This window comes from Syzygium oleosum, unplaced genomic scaffold, assembly GCF_021117445.2.
Source record: "Syzygium oleosum isolate NSW1041296 unplaced genomic scaffold, Sole_v2.1 Sole_v2.56, whole genome shotgun sequence".
Lineage (NCBI taxonomy): Eukaryota > Viridiplantae > Streptophyta > Magnoliopsida > Myrtales > Myrtaceae > Syzygium > Syzygium oleosum.
The window spans coordinates 913,937-935,168 of NW_026607540.1; the positions used below are offsets into that span (position 1 = coordinate 913,937).

General features: G+C 41.8%; 1 protein-coding gene and 1 pseudogene across 4 annotated transcripts in view; one reads left to right on the forward strand and one right to left on the reverse strand.

The window, feature by feature from the left end:
* The window catches only part of LOC115694640 (tRNA-specific adenosine deaminase TAD2-like), a 266,483-nt gene that overhangs the window by 108,263 nt on the left and 136,988 nt on the right, over positions 1–21,232 (reverse strand). The window lies entirely within an intron of this gene.
* Positions 17,303–18,613, forward strand: LOC115668188 (transcription termination factor MTERF8, chloroplastic-like; annotated as a pseudogene).

Here is a 21,232-nt window from a genome sequence, read left to right on the forward strand (position 1 = left end):
ATCAAACCGACACTAAGCAATCCCTAAACAAGTCTAATAATACACATTGTACTAAGTAGGATTTAGGGAGTCACTTACCTAAGTTTAGCCCGGGGAAAACCGGCAAGGGGCCAAAATGGCCTAGTGGAACAGTGACGGGCTCAACACGGCACGAGCGCAATGGGCACGGTGGCCAGCTACGGCTCGATACAGTCCTCGGCCACGACACAGGACTCTCGGCCACGGCCGAGCGAGCGGCCAAGTGAGCAGGCGACGGTTGGGCAGCGCCAGGCGAGCGATTGGACAGCACGGCCATGGCCGGGACGGCAACCAGGCGAGCTCGGCCACGGCCAGGCGAGCTTGGCCAGCGAGCTGGGGTGGCGGTCAGACGGCGACGACGAGCTAGCGACGACGACGACGGTGTCGACGGGCTCGGCCAGGTGAGCTGGAGAGCGGCCGGCGAGCTGGGCTGGCGGCCGGAGAGCTGGGCTGGCGAGCTGGAGAGCGGCCAGCGACGGCTACGGCAATGGGTGGAGCTGGACGGCCAAGGCATGAGCACGACGGTGGTTGGGCGGCGTCGGGCTCGATCAGGCGAGTTGCCAGGCGAGCGGGTGAGCTAGGCAGTGCCGACAAGCGGCACGAGGGGGAGGGGAGAAAGAAAAGAGAGAGAGAGTCAGCCGGGTACAGGCGGCGAGCAGCAGCAGTGACGATCGCCAGGCGGGCGACGGATGACGGTTGGAGATGGCACGGCAGTGTCGTAAGCGGCCGAGCAAAGTGCTGAGCACGCAAAGGGGGGAGGTAACTGGGTCGAGGGAGTCCGACGGCGTAACTAGGGTGGACGGTCACGGCGGCCGGGCGAGCGGTGGGGCAAGGCGGACGGCAGGTGGTGGTTGGGCTATGACGACGGCGGAGGCGGTGTCTGGTCGAGCGAGCAGAAGCAACGGCGAAGGAAGAGAAAGAAGAGAAGAAGAAGAAGAAGAAGAGGAGAGAGAGAGAGAGAGAGAGTCTGCATGGGGAGAAGGGGGAAGGGACGTGCGCGTAGGGGGGAAGGGACGCGCGCGTAGGGGAGGGGCACGGCAGAGGAGAGAGAGAGAGAGAGAGAGAGAGAGAGAGAGAAAGTCAATTATACTAATTGAGTGCAATCCGACAATCCTCATTCAAACTTGAAGTCGATCCGACGGTTCATGAAAATCCTAATTATAATTTAGGATTAGGCCAAAAGACACTGAATAAAATAAACTCAGAGGGAGGTCTACTGGTCAAAATCTGCATCCGGTCTAAATTTCACTTTTCGCTAATTCCGAGCAATATCGACGTTAGCCACAATAATATCGACATCGTCCGATTAAATTCGTCACAAAACTCCAAGAAATTCGACACCAAAGTTGGGGCTTTAAATAACGGCCAAATTCGATCGAGTGCGATTCTAGCGAAATCTCTAATTTAAAAATAACCCAAAAGTGATCAGTTCTGAGCGAAATTTTACTATAAGCACACTGACGAAATACACGCTTTATAAATCCTAAAAATGGATCGAAATTCGAAATGTCACAGTCGCGAGCCCAGCTCGTCGAGTCGAGATCGTCGCCTCCCAGCAGCCGTAGGCCGCTTGTTAGGACCAGCCCAGGCACCGCCCACCGTCCGCCCCAGCCACGCCGTTCGACTCCCCCGACCTAGCTATCCTCCCCCTCCCCTCCGTGCGATCAACTCGCTCGCCGGCCGCCAGCCCAGCTCGCCGGCTGTTGGCCCAGCTCACCTGGCTGAGTCCCTCTCTCCGAGCCGGCCGTGTCGTCGTCCGCTCTGTCGAACCGCTACCCCAGCCGTAGCCGAAGGCCTGCTTGCCTGGCCGCTCGCCCGGCCGTGGCCCAGCCGCTCGCCCGTCGCTTCTAGCCGCTCGCTCGACCAGCCGCTCGCCTGGCCACTCGCCCGGCCTTAGCCGAGTACCCGGCCTTAGCCGAGTACCCGACTGTGGCCGAGGGTTGTGCTGAGCGATGTGCCGAGCGCCCAGGCTGTGGCCGAGCACTGTGCCGAGGGCTTTGCCAACTGCTGTGCTTGTGTCGCGCCGAGCTCGACGCGGCTCCGACCGGCCTTTTTCTGGCTTTTGCTTGGTCCCCCTTGGCTTGGACTTAGGTAAGTGACTCCCCCTTGATCTATTATAGAATAAATCAACAAGAAGATCAGATGGTGAACGACTACCTGAAAATACTACCGAATCTGAAGCTTATAGTCATTGCTGATTGTTAAACCCCATAATCTAATGGCTTCTTCATCGAAACGCAAAGAGGTTTACGATGTTTTCTTGAGTTTCAGAGGCACAGAACTGCGCAACAACTTCCTTGGTCATCTCTACAAAGCTTTAGACCAGAACGGAATATTCACTTTTATTGATAATGACGAACTGAGGAGGGGAGACCAAATATCACGGGCGCTTATGAAGGCCATCGAAGAATCATGCATCGCAATCATTGTTTTCTCGGAGGATTATGCTTCCTCACGGTGGTTCTTGGAAGAGATGGCGAAGATTATGGAGTGCAAGGAGCAAAAGAACCTTACCGTTCTACAGGTGTTTTATAAAGTGGATCCAAGAGAAGTCAGAGGGGGGAGAGAGAGCTTTGAGAGAGCTCTGGCCAAGCTTCTTTGTGGCCGACAAAAGTAGTGGAGAAACAACTTTGAGGTGGTGGATGCATGACTTTTTTTTGGGTAGGGTTGATAAAGAATAATATTAGAACTTTGGAAAATGATGGTGCTTGGACCAAGATATGTAATAGGTGTGAACACGTGGACTTATTTTCACCACAGCGTCATTCCGATTCTCTGGAGAAAATATTAGGTGAGATGAATATGTTACGTGAGATGGTTTAACACTCCATCCAATAAATGCCACGTGGCAAGGTGGGTCTCCCTATAAACCTTTACTCTCTCCCATTTGTCTCTCTCTCTTCTCCGTTACTTCTCTCCCTGCACATTATCTCCCCGCCGTTAACCTCTCCGTCTCACCCACTTTTCACCATCTTCTTCTTCTTCTGGTACACATACCAGAAGCACACCATCGCCATTATGGACGCACAATGCAGAAGCAGAGCTTCATTTTTGTTTCTTCTTTTATTTTTGGGGCCATAATCTCTGCATTGTGGCCGCGAGCGACGAGCGGCCATGGCTCCAGATCTGGCCAAACTTCCAGATCGAGCCGTCCGGTCCGGCGTTGCTCGATGCCAACTACGACCATGGACATGGATGAGCATCGTCCATGGCTGGCCGCGAGCGTCGTCCATGGTGGATGGGAAAGATGGATACCCAAGGGGGTCAATAGCATGGCTGAACGACGCCAACAACGGCCATGGATGAGCGTCGGCGTGCTCGTGAGCGGTCGTCAATGGTTGGCTGGTGACATTGCAATTCAAGCGCGAGCGTCGTCCATGGTCTCGAAACGCAAAAAGAAACGGAAGAAAACAGTGAAAGAAGAAAGAGAGTAACAAAGGAGAGAGAAGATCTGAAAGTGGAGTAACGGGCGACTGCAAAATCTGACCGGTGGGCCCTGTCCACCACGTGTTATCAGCCGAATGGTATATGGTATAACTTACGTGGAGTATTCAATTCACCTAATATTTTCTCGATTCTCTTATGGACATAAGCTTCTTTGTGGCCGACAAAAGTAGTGGAGAAACAACTTTGGGGTGGTGGATTCTTGTGCTCTGGTCATAGGCTCACTTATCAGAAAAACTTTGCTGGCTTTCTCGAAATGGCATTCCCAACCTCTGAGTGGTTTCTTTTTAGCAGTGTATATCTCAAACCCCACGACATAATTTTTTTCTTGAAGACTTTCCATTCACTTCATGAGCAAACTAAGAATCGTGTTCGTCGATAGCGGTGCAATTGGATCTTTAAACAAATATATTTGCTTAGTTTTATACCTACGCTTGCATCTTATTGCAGTTTGCATTCAGAAAATAGACACATTTATGTTCAGACACAATGCATTTGAATTAAACAAAGTTTGCTTGCGTCAAATAAAACAGGGGCTCGACTACGAACTTCTTCATTTTAATAGACCCGATGGACGACTCGACATACGAGATGAACTGAAATTCGCAACTCCAAAATTGTGGTAGTTAGCCTCAACTTCATGATAGCGCAATTGGACACAACTCCCAGATTGCAGGAGATGGTCTTGACTCCAAGACAGTGGAATTGGTCCTAACTCCTTGCTGTGGAGTTAGATATGTTTCGGACAAGGTGGATCGCGATTCCAAGAATTGTGGAAGTTTGGATAAAAATCTTTCAAGATGAGGATTAGATGAGTCGAGGCCGGCCAAGTGAGTGGGACTGTTGCGAAAAAAAAATCGGTTCTTGAAGGAGCAAAATACGGTCAAGAAATTTGGATTACACAAAATCCAACATGGTCAAACGCTGACAGAGGGACCCTCGGTCGATGGCCAAAAGACAGAGCAAACAAGGCGGTCTGGAGTTTCAAAAGATTGATTCGGTCAACTGAGCAGGCCAGGGGTGAGATAAGAGGGGAAAAAGACGAAAATCTGTCTGTGAGCTATGGAGATTTGAAGCGGGTCATTTGGTCATTTGGTGATTGATTAAAGAATTGCGTGCGAGCCTCGGGACAAGTCCTCTACAATCACAGGTCTCTCTCCCTCCCAAAACCATATTTGGAAATCATTGTATACATCAAGTCATTTGTGAATCTTAATTATTATGAAGAGATGAGTACAAAGAAAAAGAGTCCACGAGTTTACAAAAAAATTTACATAATCCACCTATCTACAATTAATGTTAGGATTATAATACGTCTTTCTTAAGTTAGTTGTGTAACTATAAGGCCACTTGTGTAAAAAAAAACTCGCACTAACAATGTATTCTATAATTAGCAGGAAAAAAAATCCTAAAAATGCATACCGGCGTCAAATCCAAGTCAAGTTCAAACGTTTTGAGTGTAGTGTCGGTCGCTCTGCACACTAAACGTGGCTTTCTTCACCCTGAGACAAGGCATCTTCGTTTTTCTCTTAGCACAAGAAGAAATGAAGAGTGACGACCTTTAAGTCAAGCTTATGAATTTTTTCGAAAGTGGAGGGAAATAGTTTCTAGCTTTACTAGTCAGTGGAACGACGCTTTGAGATAGTCATAGATATCCACTTATACGAGTAAAAGAATTCTACTTAGGTCTTATTTGTTGGCTGTGGAATCAGATTACCTAATGAATCGGGGGTTCAAAATTTTGGATTTCATTTGGAAAGATATTTTCATACTTTGAATTGAATTACCAAGCAACACTTATTAATGAAATTTCACTGCCTCCGTAGTTACACGTCACCAATCATGGGACAATTGAGTCACCAAGGACCTCGAGGGCTAGCTTAGTGTTAGTATATTTGCTTCTCTTCGCCCCAATTGAGATTGTCTATGAGGTTTTGTGAGAGAGACGGTAAGAAAATTATACTTTGAAATACCTAGGACCCAAGGGTCAGGCTCATAACCTTGACAATCTGGTCCGGGGATCCCTGGTCATCCTCGTGACCCTGACGCTTAAGCCTAAGACCCCGACAGTTGACTTAGGACCTTGGCACTAGCGGCCAGGACCAACTGGTCAATCGAAGATTCTGTTTAGGTATGAATGGATTCTTCTATTACTATTGTTGGCATTGTCTTGCTCCATTCCTCTATCTATTATTATATAATTACAAACAAACTAATCTATTTTATTTTCCTCAAATTTTAGCCATTTGGATTACTAAAAGTTCATGAAATAGCTTCTATTATTGTGGAAGTGGCTTTCTAGAATTCTCCTTATTTTCTACAATTTTCCTAATTGCCTCAAGGATTACTCTATATTTTAGGTAATAAATTTATTCATTTTCTTCCTTGCCCCTTTCTCTTCTCATTCATCTATATCATCCGTTAATACTTAATATTTCCTAATACTTATCCAAACAACCCCTTCAGAGATGCATCAGATATGGGAAGCTGGTCACTTTTTCTTCATCATCAAGTGTAGTACGAGAGCATATATCTCTTCTTCCAATGAGCTCTTCTTGAAATCGAGAGCGTTAACGCCAAGCTAGATCTATAAAGTTGTACATCTAAAAGTTCATTGTCCTAGACCCATGGTGGCCTTCAATTACTTTTGCATTCTTTACTATTTGCTTTGCATGAGTTTTTAGATTTTCTGAACGGATACAAGTACTTCTCTCTTTGAAATTATTATTGTAGGCACCCAATTTTTGTACTAATATTTGACCACACAGACTATTCTCGGATAGCACTTGCTCCAGTAGAAAATTTCTCGATGTCAAATGTATCGAAGCCTTGAGCATTGAAAAAAAAAATTTAGTTGAAATAACGATGGATTGGTGTGATTGAGCTATGCTCTGCAAGATCAACAATGCCCAATTTTCCCACTCAGAGAGGACCCTCGGTTGATGGCCAAAAGAGAGAACAAACAAGGCTATCTGGAGTTTGAAAAGATTAATTGGGTCAAGTGAGCTGGCCAGGGATGAGATAAGAGAGGAAAAACAGAAAGTCAGTCATTTGGCAATTGATTAAGGAAAATCTATCCGTGAGCTTTAGAGACAGAATAAGAAAAGGATTCGGTGGTTCTTTTTTGAAAAAAGAGATAAATACGAGAGATGGGGGCTCTTTACAAAAGTGAAACCGATTGTGAGCTTCAAGGGGTGATGGCTTTTGGTGGCTGGGGAATTCAAAAAGGGAGATTTTTGAGTGAGAGTTGGAAAGTAATGGAAAATTAGAATAAGACAAGATTAGAAAGTGGTGAGTTGAAGAAAAAGCTTGAGAGTTCAAAGGTGTAGGATTCGTTTCTCATTCTACTTTGATATGAAATTCACTGTCTTTAATCCCCTTCACATGAACTTGTCTAGGGATGAATTATGTTGCCTAGTTGTTCCCTTTCCATGATGGTATTAGACAGTTTATGTTCCGTCCATGTTTGGCGCCTTGAAGTATCCCGGAGTGACCTCGTTGTTTGTCTGCATGATTTTGCTTCATCCAACGTTTCTGTTGCCTTAGATTTGCTTTTACATTAAATTCAGTATGTGTGTAGTTTGTTATTTACGATTTTTGGAAGTATTCTCATCGTCGTTTTTACGTAGTGTTGGCCTTTTACCTACGCCTTCAATAACACAAAAGGTTTGGATCTTTTTACCGTTTTGGTCATGCACATAGCTTTACTTAGTTCATAAGCATTCAATTAGCTCTCCTTTTACTCACAAACACTTAGTTAGATTACATCATAATAGTAATGAAAAGAAATCTTAAATATATAATCCAAAACTCTAGACGGCATATTAGATGATTATTGTTTTACAAGATTAGTTAAGTCACAATTAATCCGGTTTCATCTAGTGTAGTATTGATCTTTGTCACCTAGATTAGGAAACTCATATTTGTTATTTACTTTAGCGCACATTAATTTTTATCCATAGCTCATAGGGATCTTGTCTTGGAACTTAATAACGAGACATTGTATATGTCTATTGTTGCCTGATACGGTTCGGGTTATTTCTTTCCACATCTTTTACTTTCTTTGTCGTTATTTAATTGGATTTTTATTTTTTTGAGTCTCCTATACATGATTGTTTAGATTTCCATTTCTTCTAAAAAAAATAATAAAAAAAGGAAGATTGCATGCAAAGCCTATTATAAAAGGAAAAGGTACCCATGATGAGAATTGCATTTTTCTAGCATCACCAAGTCCCTGGGCTTATAAATCTCTAATTCGTAGAAATAAGTGGTCTCCTGCATCTTACTCGGATCCTAACCTTAGTGGCGACTCTAGTTAAAATCGATCAAATAATTAACGAGAAACTAATTTCCCATCAGTAGGGCTTGGGATAGTTTGTGCGAAGCGTAAGTGCCATCTTGCTAGAGGGTTATTTGCGCCTACTCAACAATCTGTTAAACTCTCTCGGATTCACCTCGGGAGGTTCGCAACACGTTGAAACAAAACCACTTCTTAAAATAATACCATAATGAAGTATTTTTTGTACTCAGAGTAGCAAGACTTTGTAGAAAATATTTTGGAAAATTCAAGTCATGATCTTTTCGCGAATATGAATATCGAGTCAATTGGATGAAAGAGGAATGATGGGTCTAAGTTTGGACAAATATATAAATAAAATAAATGATTCTTCAAAGGAAGGGAAAATTGGTGCCAGGTGGTGGCACGCCTAATAAAAGCGTGTCACATGGCACTTGCAGGCCAAGCCTCTGCCCCGCGCTGGGTCTTTCCTGCCTAGAGACCTGAGTCTACAATGCAGTGAGTTGAGGGCCCTGTGCAATATGACTATGACGCTTTTCAATGGCCCTAAGTAAGGCCCGACGTCCCTTGCGCTTTGGATTTTTCCATGTTAACAAAGGGGTCAGAACACTTATTTCTTCAAGGTAACTTCTGTTGGCAAAATTCTCAATGTGATTTGAAGATGACATAATATTTTATAGGAGCTAATATGTGTATTTGAGTGTGCAGACGAAATATTCTCTACACATATAAGTTTATATGCAGGTGATGTTTACAACATGAGGGACTTTCTTACTCCGCAAAACTGAGTGGAAAGTGTTAGAATTGAAAGAATCTTTAGATTTTGATTAACAAGTGAGGGCCATAGGATCATTGAGGTATTTGGATAGACCAAATAGAAGGAGAACAACTTGGATAGCATTAATACATCAATATGCTTGAAAGAAGGGGTATGCAAAAAAATCAAGAACCACCCGGACCGCTCAGGACCACCAAAAACCGGTGGTTCCTAAGGGAACCGGTCTGGTTCCCGGTTCCAATTTTTGGAAACCGGTGGGTACCGGTTCAGTTTCCAATTTTAGGTGTGGAATCGCTCACCCGTTTACTCAGACTGGACCAATAATATAATAATAAATACAATATAATATATTTATTTAATTTTTAATTTTTTTAAAAAAAGAAAAATCATAAATCCCTAAACTAAACCTAACTCGTTCGACACTCACAACCTCACATTGAGCCGAGAAACACATTCTTTCGCTTCACGCTCACTCTTTTGCTCTTCTCGATCGATGCTCACCTTACCGTCTCTGACTCTCCATCTTCGTCTCCGTCTTCATCTTTCCGTCTCTGTTATTGGTTAGTGGGACTGGTTCCATGGATCCACCAAGGAACTGGACCAGATGGTAGTCCGGTTCCCGAGTGGATCCATGGAATAAACGGGCGGTTTCTGGTTTCAATTTTTCGGAATCAATCCTTAGTGGACGGTTCTCGGTTCTAGGGTGGGAATCGCCCACCCGAACCATACTCACCCCTACTTGGAAGAATCTAAGTGTAGAAGGTGAACAAATTGAGATTAGGCGATCGTGTAATGGGCTGGTTCACAAAATATTCGCGATCTCACCACAAAGTCGATGTTCGATGCAGACACACTAGTCTCAAACAAAATGTCCTTAATTTATAAATGACGCAAGACTGCACAATGTCGATATTTTTTGTTAGGGATCAAATTCTAATGCTATCAATGGATTCGATCCCTGATTTTTGTAAAATGAATGAGAGACCTCTGAGTGAAAAATTTAAGTGTCAACACGCTTTAGTGAGACAAATGAAATAGTAGTACCTAGAAAGGACTAAAGCTTTAACTTTTCTCTTTGCTTAACCATTCAAGATGAAAAAAATCGTCAAAATGTTTAAGATTAAATTAACTAAATTGAAAAGTTTAAAACTCTATTGACTGCTGTATAATAAGTTTAGGATTTTTTGGACAATTATTCCTAAAAATCTACTACAGTGCATAGTCCTTCCTTACATTTAAGTGATCAATATTTTCTGCCATTTTTTTTATTGCTTGTTCTGATAAGTGTACATTAATTGAGAGTCTAATAGAGCAAGTGTGTTGGGCGGCCAAACATACTCTCTGATACGGAATAGATAGTAAACAATGCTTAACGAACTTTAATTTTATTTTAAGAAAAGTAATGTAGTTATCAACAGTATTTAAACATGATATTAGCTCTTAATTCTTCGGGACTGAGACATAACTTAGAATTATTTTTTCGAGTGTGAGCTTTGTAATGGGTGATAGAGTGTGATCTCTTGTATGACATAATAGAGTTTGAGCTCTGTAACGGGTAATGGTTGCCACCGAAAATACAAGGTTGCCAAGTACGCGGAAGTATCTCAACTTGGAAAAAAAAATTGTTGACTTCACCTAATATTTGCTATTAGAATCAAGGGTAAATTACTTGGACACCCCCTTGTTGACACCCGAATTTTCATCGACCATCCGAGCATCCATTTCTTTTGCAAAACTATAAAAATAGAAATTATCAGAAAAAAAATCCATTTGGGCCTAGTTCATTGGTGGCCCATGAAATAGAATGATTCAGTTTTGCTCTGGAGGGAAGAATCAATCGGAAGGAGGAGAGGGTTTTTTTTTTCAGAGGAGGGAGCCTCTCGGTCGTGTGGTTCGTGTGAACGACGACCGGGCAAATCTCTTCCCCCTCCCGCCGTTCATTCGCTCGTTCGTCGTCGCCGGAAACCTCCGATTGTGGCTGGCTGAGATCATCCCCGAGAACTCCCCGTTTCTGAAATTCGCTTGTCCTGACATCAAATCACCGAGGAAATCAAGTTTCGGTCGCCGTGAAGGGTCGAGCCCAGCCTAGTCCTTCGCTAACGTCGTCTATTTCACGCCCTTTCTGAACCAGGTATGCTTCTCTCTTTTCTACTTTATTTTCCTCTGTTTTGGCCGAGGATGAACTGTTGAATTCAATCAGTGAAGGTCGTGATGAAATCGTAACATACTGAAATGGATTTGTTACAAATAGAAATGATTTAGGTCTCTATGTGATACATGTAGACCTGTCAAAATGGATCTTAAACTCATATATGACCCATTTGAAAAATAAATGGGTTATATATGGGTCATTAGACTCACTACAACTTTAAAGAGCCCATCTTAAATGGGTCTTAAAGTTTTAAGCCTAACATAAATGGGTCTAAAATGGGTTAAGTGTTAAACCCATTTTCAACCCATTAGTCTCAACCCATTAAGCTCACACACTCTCTCTCCCCTTTTAGGCTTATAAAATATTTTTTTTTTAAATTGAAATTATAAATTTTTTTCTTTTTTCTTTTTCTTTTTTTCTCCTTTTCTTTTCTTGTTTTCTTTTCCCTTCTTCTTCGACCGGTCACTGGCCATTGGCAAGGCCGAGGCCTCGCCATCTGGCGAGCCTCAAGCTCACCGACCTGGCGAGGCTCGAGCTTGAGCCTCACCGATCTGGCAAACTTTGGTGAGCTCGCCCCTTGCCAGTCGCCCATCGTTGCCAATCACCGTGGCCGCGTGATCGGCCGAAGAAGAAACGAAAAGAAAAAGAATTAAAATTTTGACTTTTTAAAATAAAAATAACTAAAAATTTGATTTTTTTAAAAAATAAAAAATAAGAAAATAAAAATAAAAATTACTAAAAGGAGTGCACGAAGGAAAATCAATTCCATATCAAACGACACAAAATATTTTTTTAATTCAGTTTAATGTTTCAATTAAACACTAGAAAATATTGTCATTTTCTTGAAAAATGGCTTCCTGGAAAAAATTATCTAAAAATGTCATATTTTCCGCGAAATAAACGAAACATCGATTTTTTAAAAAAAAATTATAAAAATTATCCACTAGATTTGTATTGCATGGAAATGTTTTAACAATATCATTTTTTTAAAAAATCATAAGAAACAAGCTTTCTTAGAATTTGTTAAATATGGAAAGTGTTTTAGCAATATGGGTTGGTCGAATATGGGTTGGATATATGTTGGGTCGGGTATGGGTCAATAAATTTATAGTATGAATAAATGAGTCATAAACGGGTTAATGGGTTACTTTGGGCCAAATCATTTATAACCTGACCCAAACCCGACCTGACCTACCCATTTAATAGGTCTAATCACATGTAGGCTAAAAAGAACGTTGAAGTCAAGTTCAAAGCTTAAGTTTTAAGATGTCTATAAGTGTTCAACGAAATGTTTAAATAAAGAACCGAATTGATTTTTTGCGAAACCGGTGCTTAAAATATTGTTTTATTCTTTATTTTGTTCTTAGATTGTTGTATTGATACTGCATCTATGTTTTCTATGTGATTTCGTGGCATTCGCACATCACGGTTTAGCCATGGACGGAACCTCCACCGGAAAAATATTCCCCTCGCATGAGCTTTGCCCACAGTTGGAGGCCGCTCCGGTCAATCCGTCTCTCTCACTCTTTGATGTGCATATATGTGTCCTATGTGAAACAATCGATCGAGTTTCGGTATATATGATTTTTGGGTTTGAGAATGTCTCGCCTCAATTGGTCTGGCAACATAGAAACCGTTGGCCAACTAGTGGCCAATGGTGATTTGGCATCGGTTGGAATAGTCGGCTGATGGAGTGTGGTTCGGCGATGGTCTGAACTCCGGTGGGAACTCGTCAGAGAAAATGTTGAAGTTCTCGGTGAAAGATGCTCAGGGAAGAAGACGTGAGGATGAAGACCAGAAAATAAAAAAATTAAAAAAAAAGAAGAAGAAAATAAATAGAAAATTTAAAAAAATTAGAAAAGAAATAAAAAAAAAATCGGATATAATAGAGACCGGGTCGGATCCGGTTGATTGGGTCGGATTCTGATTTGAGTGGAGCGGAGGCACAATGGGCCGGAGATTAAGATAGGCAAATGGGGTCAATTTTAGGCTCCGTTCGTTTGGCGGAAAATATTGTCCTTTCGGAAAATATTTTCCCGGAAGTCATTTTCCTGGAAAATATTTTCTCGGAACATAATTTTCCGGTGTTCGGCAACCAATATGAAAAAGTTTCGGAAAATATTTTTCGCCGGCGACGGCGGCGGCGGCGGCGGCGCCGGCGGCGGCGGCGCGGCGGCGGCGGGCGCCGCGGCCGGGCGCGGCAGCGCAGGCCGGCGGCAGCACAGCGGCCGGGCGGCGGCGGCGACCGCGGCCGCGGCGCGCCCGGCGGCCGGCTACCGGCGGCCGCGGCGGCGTCCGGCGGCCGGTCGAATATTTTGGGAGAATATTTTTCGCCAAACGAACGAAGCCTTAATGTGACTGGGCTGAACTTGCAGTTGGGCTTGAATTGTTGATAGCCCATTATAAGAGACCCAAATTCGGACTAGGCCCAAGGACCAGTCCGAATTTCCAGTCTAACCTGGACCACCAGGGTCCGGGTCAGACCGACTAATTAGACCGGGTTCCCTAACCCGGTCCAAGGTCCTTTTTCCAGAATAAAAAAATAAAAAATAAAAAATTCAGAAAATTTAGAAAAATAAAAAATGTGGGAAAAGCTAAAAAATTGGAATTAATCTGGTTTAGGGCTTTTAATAAACATTTTACGCTTAAATAAAAATTGTTCTCAAAATTGAATAAGCCTTTAAGGCTTTACCTTAAAATTTTGATTACCTTTTTTTTTAGAGACGATGCTAGATCACTGCTTGTGCACTTTCATTTTGATTTCATTTGGTTGCGCACTTTAAATATATTGATTATTGTTTTTCCTTTTAGAATGGTTATGATGAAATTTAAGATTCTCGATTAGTGAAAGACTATCGTGACATGTTGATTAGCAAACGGTCAAGTTTAGATAATAAAATGGTATTAGTTAAATAACTAGTGTAATTAAGTCCCCGATTTCTAAGAATCTCTGATTGCGTATGCATCGAAACGACACTCCCACATCTCAATTAGGGTTTCTAGTCCACCTTTAATCATAGCTAGTGGCGACTCCTAATGAATACATAGATTTAAACAACTAATGTCATGCAAGGCATGGACTTAGGGAGGGTCCCATAAAGCACCTCTAAATCTACTTCCCAAGGGTAGGTTGCGACACCTCTCAATTTGAAAAAATAAAATAAAATACTCGGACACCCCTTGCATATTCGAAGTGCACTCTGCCCCTTTGTCGATTCTTAGGTAAAAGAATTAATCAAAATTGAGTAATCTAGATTAATTTATTTGGAATTGTAGTTGGATCATGAAAATTAACTTGATACAACTCCACACATCCAAGGAAGAGACACAAAAACAGGGTCCAACGTAAATCACCCTACCTGCTTTATCAAATATACACAAATTTTTCTCGTGTTTAACAAAAATGAATTTGTATTTTTTCTTTTTTGAAGATCGTCGTTCATCATTCGATGCCAATATACGTAAACCCTAACTTAAGCATCTTCTTTCATGCTCAAGTCACAGTCGAGCGCGACTCTCGCGGTTTGGTCTCTATCCGTCTAGAAGTGATTTTTGTGTCTAACTAGGAAATTTTTGTGCCAAATTCGATTCCACTGTTAATATCGACTAAACCCCATGAAGAAATCAGATTAATTCTCTAGTAGCGTTCATGTAGTGTTATTTTTTGTGTCTAACTTGGAAATTTTTTGTTGTCATGCTATTCCAGTTTACATTTCAATTTGTTTAACATCTCCTGACATGCTTAATCATATTGTGCTTTTGAAATTACGGTTCAATGCATGCAAACGAGGATAGACTTATATTATGTCAACTGCATATACAAAAAACTCATGGTATGAACAAATTGCTCTTTTAGTGGTGGGGAAAAGTGCCAAAAAAGTCTTAAACCTTTTGCATTTGTGCCAATTTAGTCCTAAATCTTTTTTTTTGCGCCAATTTAGTCCTAAATCTTTTGTATTGGTGCCAATTCAGTCCTAAACCTTTTTTCTTTGTGCCAATTTAGTCCTTCCGGTCAATTTTGGCCGGATTTTGTTGACATGGACGCCGGTCACCGGCACTGACGTGGACAACTTTAATAATATTTTAATATTTTATTGAATTTTTATTTCTTTTCTTTTTTCCCCTCCCCCAACCGGTTACCGGTCCGACGACCAGCCAGAGGCCAAAAGCCGGCGAAGGTGAGCCTCGACCAGGCTCGCCCTCGCCGGATCTAGCGAGGTTGGGCCTCGCCCAGCTGCTGACGAGGCCGCCCTTGCCAATGGCCGGCGAGGGCGAGCCTCGGCATGGCTGGTTGAGGCATGACCTCGCCAGATCTGACGAGGTTGTGCCTCGCCCATACGCCGACGAGGCTCGACCTTGCCAGATCCGGTGAGGTCAGGCCTCGCCCAGCTGTGGCGAGGCTCAAGCTGTCTCGAGGCTACCACGACCGCTCGAGCCTCGCCATGGCTGGGCGGGGCCCGACCTCGCCGGCGTCTGAGTGAGGCACGACCTCGCCGGATCTGGTGAGGTTGTGCCTCGTACAACCATGGTGAGGGCGGCCTTGCCAGATCCGGCGAGGGTGACCTCGCTGGCCTTTGGCTGGGGGAGGCAAAAAAAAGAAAAAAAGAAAAAAAAATTCAAAAAAATATTAAAATTGTCCATGTCAATGCCGATGACCGGTCGCCGGCCGGCCGGCGTCCATATCAGCAAAATCCGGCCAAAATTAGCCGGAAGGACTAAATTAGCACAAGATAAAAGGTTTAGGACTAAATTGATATCAATGCAAAAGGTTTAGGACTTAATTGGTACCAAAAAAAGATTTATGACTAAATTGATACAAAATGCAAAAGGTTTATGACTTTTTTGGCACTTTTCCCTTTAGTGGTGACTTGGTTGTCCATATTCCAGCTATATTTTGAAAACTTTATTGTTATGACTTAATTTTTTATTAATCTATCAAATTGGAAAATGTTTCTAACACGGGGTTGGACCGTCGGAGTGCATTTTGAAAATGCAGGGGGTTTTCGAGTAACTTTGATAAAATTGAGGGGGCGCCCAAGCAATTTAATACTAGAATCAATATTGCTAAAGGAAAATAGATCTTAATTCAAAATTTTTATTTTACTAGAAGTTCCTAATAGCTCCTTAAACATTGGAATTTAAAGAAATATGATTAATTTGGGGGCCCGAGCTTTATGGATCCATACGTAAACTTTTGTTTTCCCCTACTCGGACCTTAATTGAAATTTTAAGAAGTTGGGGGACTAGGAGTAAACTCGCCCATGTCGGGAATATAGTTCCTGTTGTTTTTTTCCCCTTTATGTTTTGAATTGGTGTATAAAGTTCCTGTTTTAACTTATGTTCATCTTGTTTGACCAAAAAAAAAAAAAAACTTGTGTTCATCTTGTTATTGCATAGCAATGGGATTATCACCGCATCTAGCGGAACAACAGAGTCAAGATGGGTCCCATGCCCCTGCTTATAGAAACACTAGACACTTTTTATTGGGCAAAATTACCAAAAAAAGTTTTAAACTTTTTTTTATCAATTGAGTCCTAAACCTTTTACATTTACACCAATTCAGTCCATTCGGTCAATTTTGACCGGAAATTACTGATGTGGACGGCGGCCGTCCCATGCCAAAGCTAAAGTGGACTTTTTTTAATAATATTTTAATATTTTTCCGAATTATTTTATGATTTTTTTCTTTTTTTTTTCTTTTCTTTTCTATAGTTTTTTTTTTCAGCACTTAGAGTTGGCAAGGGCGGCCAGGACGCCCTCGTTAGCCCTGAGCAAGGGCGTTGTGGCCCTTGCCTAGTTTGGGCTAAATTGACACAATTGCAATAGGTTTATGACTTGTTTGGTAATTTTTCCCTTTTTATAGTGTCGGACTAGCCCATGAATTTACATCTTGATATTATTTCTCTAGTCCTTTTGTACAATAAAGCAAACCCAATGATTTCTACATGGCATTATATCTCTAATCTCTGTACACAATAAAGTCGTTAGTTAAGGGACATTGGCGATTCAGGTAGCTTGAGAATTCAAGGTGACTAGTTTAAGAATAAGTTAACGACTTGCCTCATCGGAGGTATAAAAACTAAAAATACGTGTAGTACGCAGTCGGGACACAGAGGACATTTTGGTCAATGGAACATCGAGAGTTGTTACTAAGCTAGTAAAAATTCAAGTTACTATAGTCTCATTACAACTTTTGTTTATAATAACCTTTCTGCCCGAAATTCTTATAACTACATATGTGCCGATCTTGTAAATATGTGTAACTTTCTTGATTTACTGTACATTTTTCAATCCTGCATTAGTTTCCCTATTCTTGTCCGCAATTTTCATGAAAAGTTTGGAACATTGGTGATACGAATAATCGCTGCTACCATTTTTTGAATGAGGCATAAGTCTATTCCTCTTTCTCTCCTAATTACCTTAGTTACTCTGTTTTCCTTTCTATATTACTAGTAAGTAAGCGCCAATCCACGCATCAAATGGACCAAAATTAATTGATGACACTCTCAATAAGTAGAAACAAGATTAGAAATTACGTCATGATACAGATGTAAAACAAGTCCGCACTTGAAAAAGAAAAAGGACCCCCACAAGCATCCTTTTGTCGCTAGTAATGGCAAAGTCTCATCAGTCTCATGGCACTGGTATGTTCGTCATCACTTTTATAGCGTGGGCTCGTGTCGCCTCTTTAAAATCTGTAGGAATTAGAGGCCTTGAGCTCTGCCGTTAGTTTGCGAAATGCCCTTCTGTGTTGGCAGCAGATGAAATTGATCCCTTGATACTCTTCGCGCGCGACAATTTAGATGGAAATGTTGACCCTACGCAACTCAAGCGTCTCTTTATGTCAACAGAGCCGCAATTCTTAGTCGGATTCGAGGAAAAGGTTAATTTTCGGATTGACAGGGGGACTCCTAGAGAAAGGATTGCTCATGTTCTCAACAATGTGAATTTGACGATGACTTTGTCTCTTAAGCCGTTTGAAGATTGGTCATGTTAAACCACTACGGTGGGGTTGATTTGATTGAGAGGCATCCCTCCATTCTTAACTTTGATATGGATGGCCAATTGATTCCAAGAGTGGAGTTTCTCCTAGAACTTAGTGGAGGAGATGATGATGCCACTGGGGCAGTGATGCGCAAACTGCCTGCCATTTTGAAATACCGTGTGGAACACTAGGAAAGCCATGTAGAGTTCTTGAGGTCATTTGCAAGATTAGATGATCAAGAAATATTTAGGATCGTTCTAGTGTTTCCTAGCATTGTTAGTGCAAGCAAGGAGAGGAAATTGCGTCCCAGAATTAGTTTTCTCAAAGAATGTGGGCTGAAATCCAATGAGATTTTCAAGTTCTTGACAAAAGCCCCTTTTGTTTTTGGGTCTTTCTCTCGAGGTTGACATTGCTTATAAGCTTGGTTTTTTGGTGAAAATTGGTTACAAGTACAAAACGAAGGCATTCGCAGTTGCAATAGGCGCTGTGACTAGGACAAGTTGTGAGTATATGCAGAAGGTGATTGAGCTCTTCTTGAGTTATGGGTTTTCCTGTGAAGACGTGCTTCTCATGAGTAAGAAGCATCCTCACATACTTCAATACAATCCTGATTCTCTGGAGGAGAAAGTGGAATATATGATAGGGAAGATGGGAAGTGACCTTGACGAGTTATTAGATTTCCCTGCATTCCTTGGTTATAAACTCGATAGTAGAATTATGCACAGGAATGAGGTGAAGAAGAAGATTATAGGTGAAGGAATGTCGCTCAACAATCTGCTAAGTGTTTCGTCTGAGAGATTTGCAAAGAAGAAGCTAGAAGAGCTGGCGCACAATGCCTAAAAAGTAAAAGGGTTGCTAAGTTTCATCCGCAGAACTTCATGGCCAAATTGATGGAAATTGTACTTTGTTTTCTCAAAGCTTCATAAGTTCAAGGTTTTGTTTTTTTTTTCCAGGTAAAATTCTGGCTGGGACTTTCCATAGGTGAAGTTAGGAAGTCATTTGTTTCACCCTAAACTTTCAAAGTCATCATGAAGTTTGAAGAGAATGATCGATACCCGGTTGAATGAAATGACTGAGTTTTCTCCATTTTAATGTTTGAACAACAAGAAAAGAGGCTGATCTTTATCACTGTCAATTACAAAGGAATTCACCTTGAATTGATAACAATGTTTCTTTGGTTGCTCTCACATTTTTCTGTTCTTAGTCCTAAAATCTTGAAAAACGTGATCTGACAGTGAAAATAATCTTGTTAATGGGCATGAGGCATCAAGACATGGTTGCCCTTGTTATGCAATTCAGATAAATTTCCTAACTGGGATGGTCAGAATCAATAAGTTGACATGATTGCAAGGCATCTTTGATCAGGAGAGCCATTTCACCAATAGAAACTACAACATATAATTGAGTGTTAATTCTGTTCTCTCGAGTTCGTTCTTTGATTAAATTCATTCCATAAAATATTGCAACTGTGAGTACAGGAGTACCTCACAGGATATTTTCATCATCAACATAACCAAGGATCAATTATCCTCGAGAGATCTGCAAAGGTGTGGCATTTATGCATAATCAGTGCCATTGGCAACTTCATTCTTTCTCCTGTGCGTCTTAACTAGAGGTGTCAAAATGGGTCTTAAACCCATATATGACCCATTTAAAAATAAATGGGTCATATATGGGTCACTTTAATTTTAAAGAGTCAACCTTAAATGGATTTTAAATTTTAAAGCTTAAAGATAAATGGGTCTAAATGGATTGAGTTTGGAACCCATGTCCAACCCATCTACTAGATCCATCCACACAATCTCTCCCTCTTTACAAAAATGTTTAAAAAAAATCGAAATTTAATTAATTTTTTTTCTCTTTTTCTTTTCTCTTCTTTCTTTTTCTTTTTTTTTATTCCGGCCGGTGGTCGGCCACGGCGACCGGCCACCAAGGCGGGACGACCTCGCCGGAGGCTGGCGAAGCTCGAGCTCGCCGGCCTCAAGCGAGGCTCGAGCCTCGCCGATCTGGCGAGCCTCGAGCTCGCCGGCCTCAGGCGAGCTCGACCTCACCGGATCTGGCGAGGTGGAGCCTCGCCCGAGGCCGGCGAGACTCGAGCTCGCTAGCCTTGGGCGAGGTCGAGTTCCCCCGAGTCCGGCGAGCTCGAGTCTCGCCAGCCTCGGGCGAGGCTCCACCTCACCAGATCCGGCGAGGTCGAGCTCGCCAAAGGCTGGCGAGCTCGAGTCTCGCCAGATCAGCGAGGCTAGAGCCTCGCCTGAGGCCGGCGAGGCCTCGGCCTCGCCAGATCGGCGAGAACGAGCTTCGCCGGCCTCCGGCGAGCTCGCCGGCCACGGCGGCCGGCGATCGGCCAAAAATAAAGGAAAAAGAAAAAAATAAAAATAAAAAATAATTAAAAATTCGATTTAAAAAATAAAAAAATATTACTTTTTTTTTATTTTCTTGGATAATGACTTTATGGAAAATATTTTTTAGAAATATCGCATTTTTCGTAAAACAAACAGAACCTCAATTTTAAAAAAAATTATAAAATTTTTTCACTAGCTTTGTATTGCATAAAATGTTTTAGCAGTATAATTTTTAAAAAAAAATCATAAGAAACAAGTATTCCTAGATTAGGTTAAATATAAAAGTGTTTTAGCAATAAGGATCGGGTCGGGTATGGGTTGGGTATGGGTCAGGTCGGGTATGGGTCGAGATATTTACACTATGAATAAATGGGTCATAAACGAGTTAATGGGTCAATTTGGGTCGGACCATTTATGACCCGACCCAAACCCGACCCGATCCACCCGTTTAACAGGTCTAGTCTTAACACAGGGTTAGGCTTTGGATTAACGAATTGGAAGACACCTTAAGATGAAGTAGCCATACTGCTTGGTGGTGGCCTATAACCATGCAAGGTAAGAAATCCTATATCAGCGAGACGGCAGCGATCGTTGAGTTTTGTGAACTCATCATATTTTGGTCTACACATTGATATTCTTAGGGCATGACCTCATTCTACTGCGTTTGTTAAGTATTATCCTATGTTTGGTAATCCTGCATTGTATTTCTACATTCTATTAATAAATGTCCTTTGAGAAGAAATAAGAAAATAGTACGTTTGTTAAGTATTATCCAATGTTTGGTAATCCTGCATTGCATTTCTACATTCTATTAATAAATGTCCTTTGAGAAGAAATAAGAAAATAGTGCGTTTGTTAAGTATTATCCAATGTTTGGTAATCTTGCATTGCATTTCTACATTCTATTAATAAATGTCCTTTGAGAAGAAATAAGAAAACAATGATTTCATGGTACCGCGTGAAAAGTGATGTACTATGTCATGACACCAAGAAAAACTAATTTTCAAAATTTTGAATATTCTGTGAGAGTGATTTGGAGGAAAAATGAAAAATTTTCTTCACCCACCTCCTTTTGCCTATTTCCTTCCTCTCCTAAACAAAGCATTAATACAGTATAAAAGATCATGCCTCGCTTATGTCTAAAAGTTTCAAAATAAACCGTATATATTCCTTGATATTTTCAGATAATAGATGGCGTGCAAATCCTCGATAA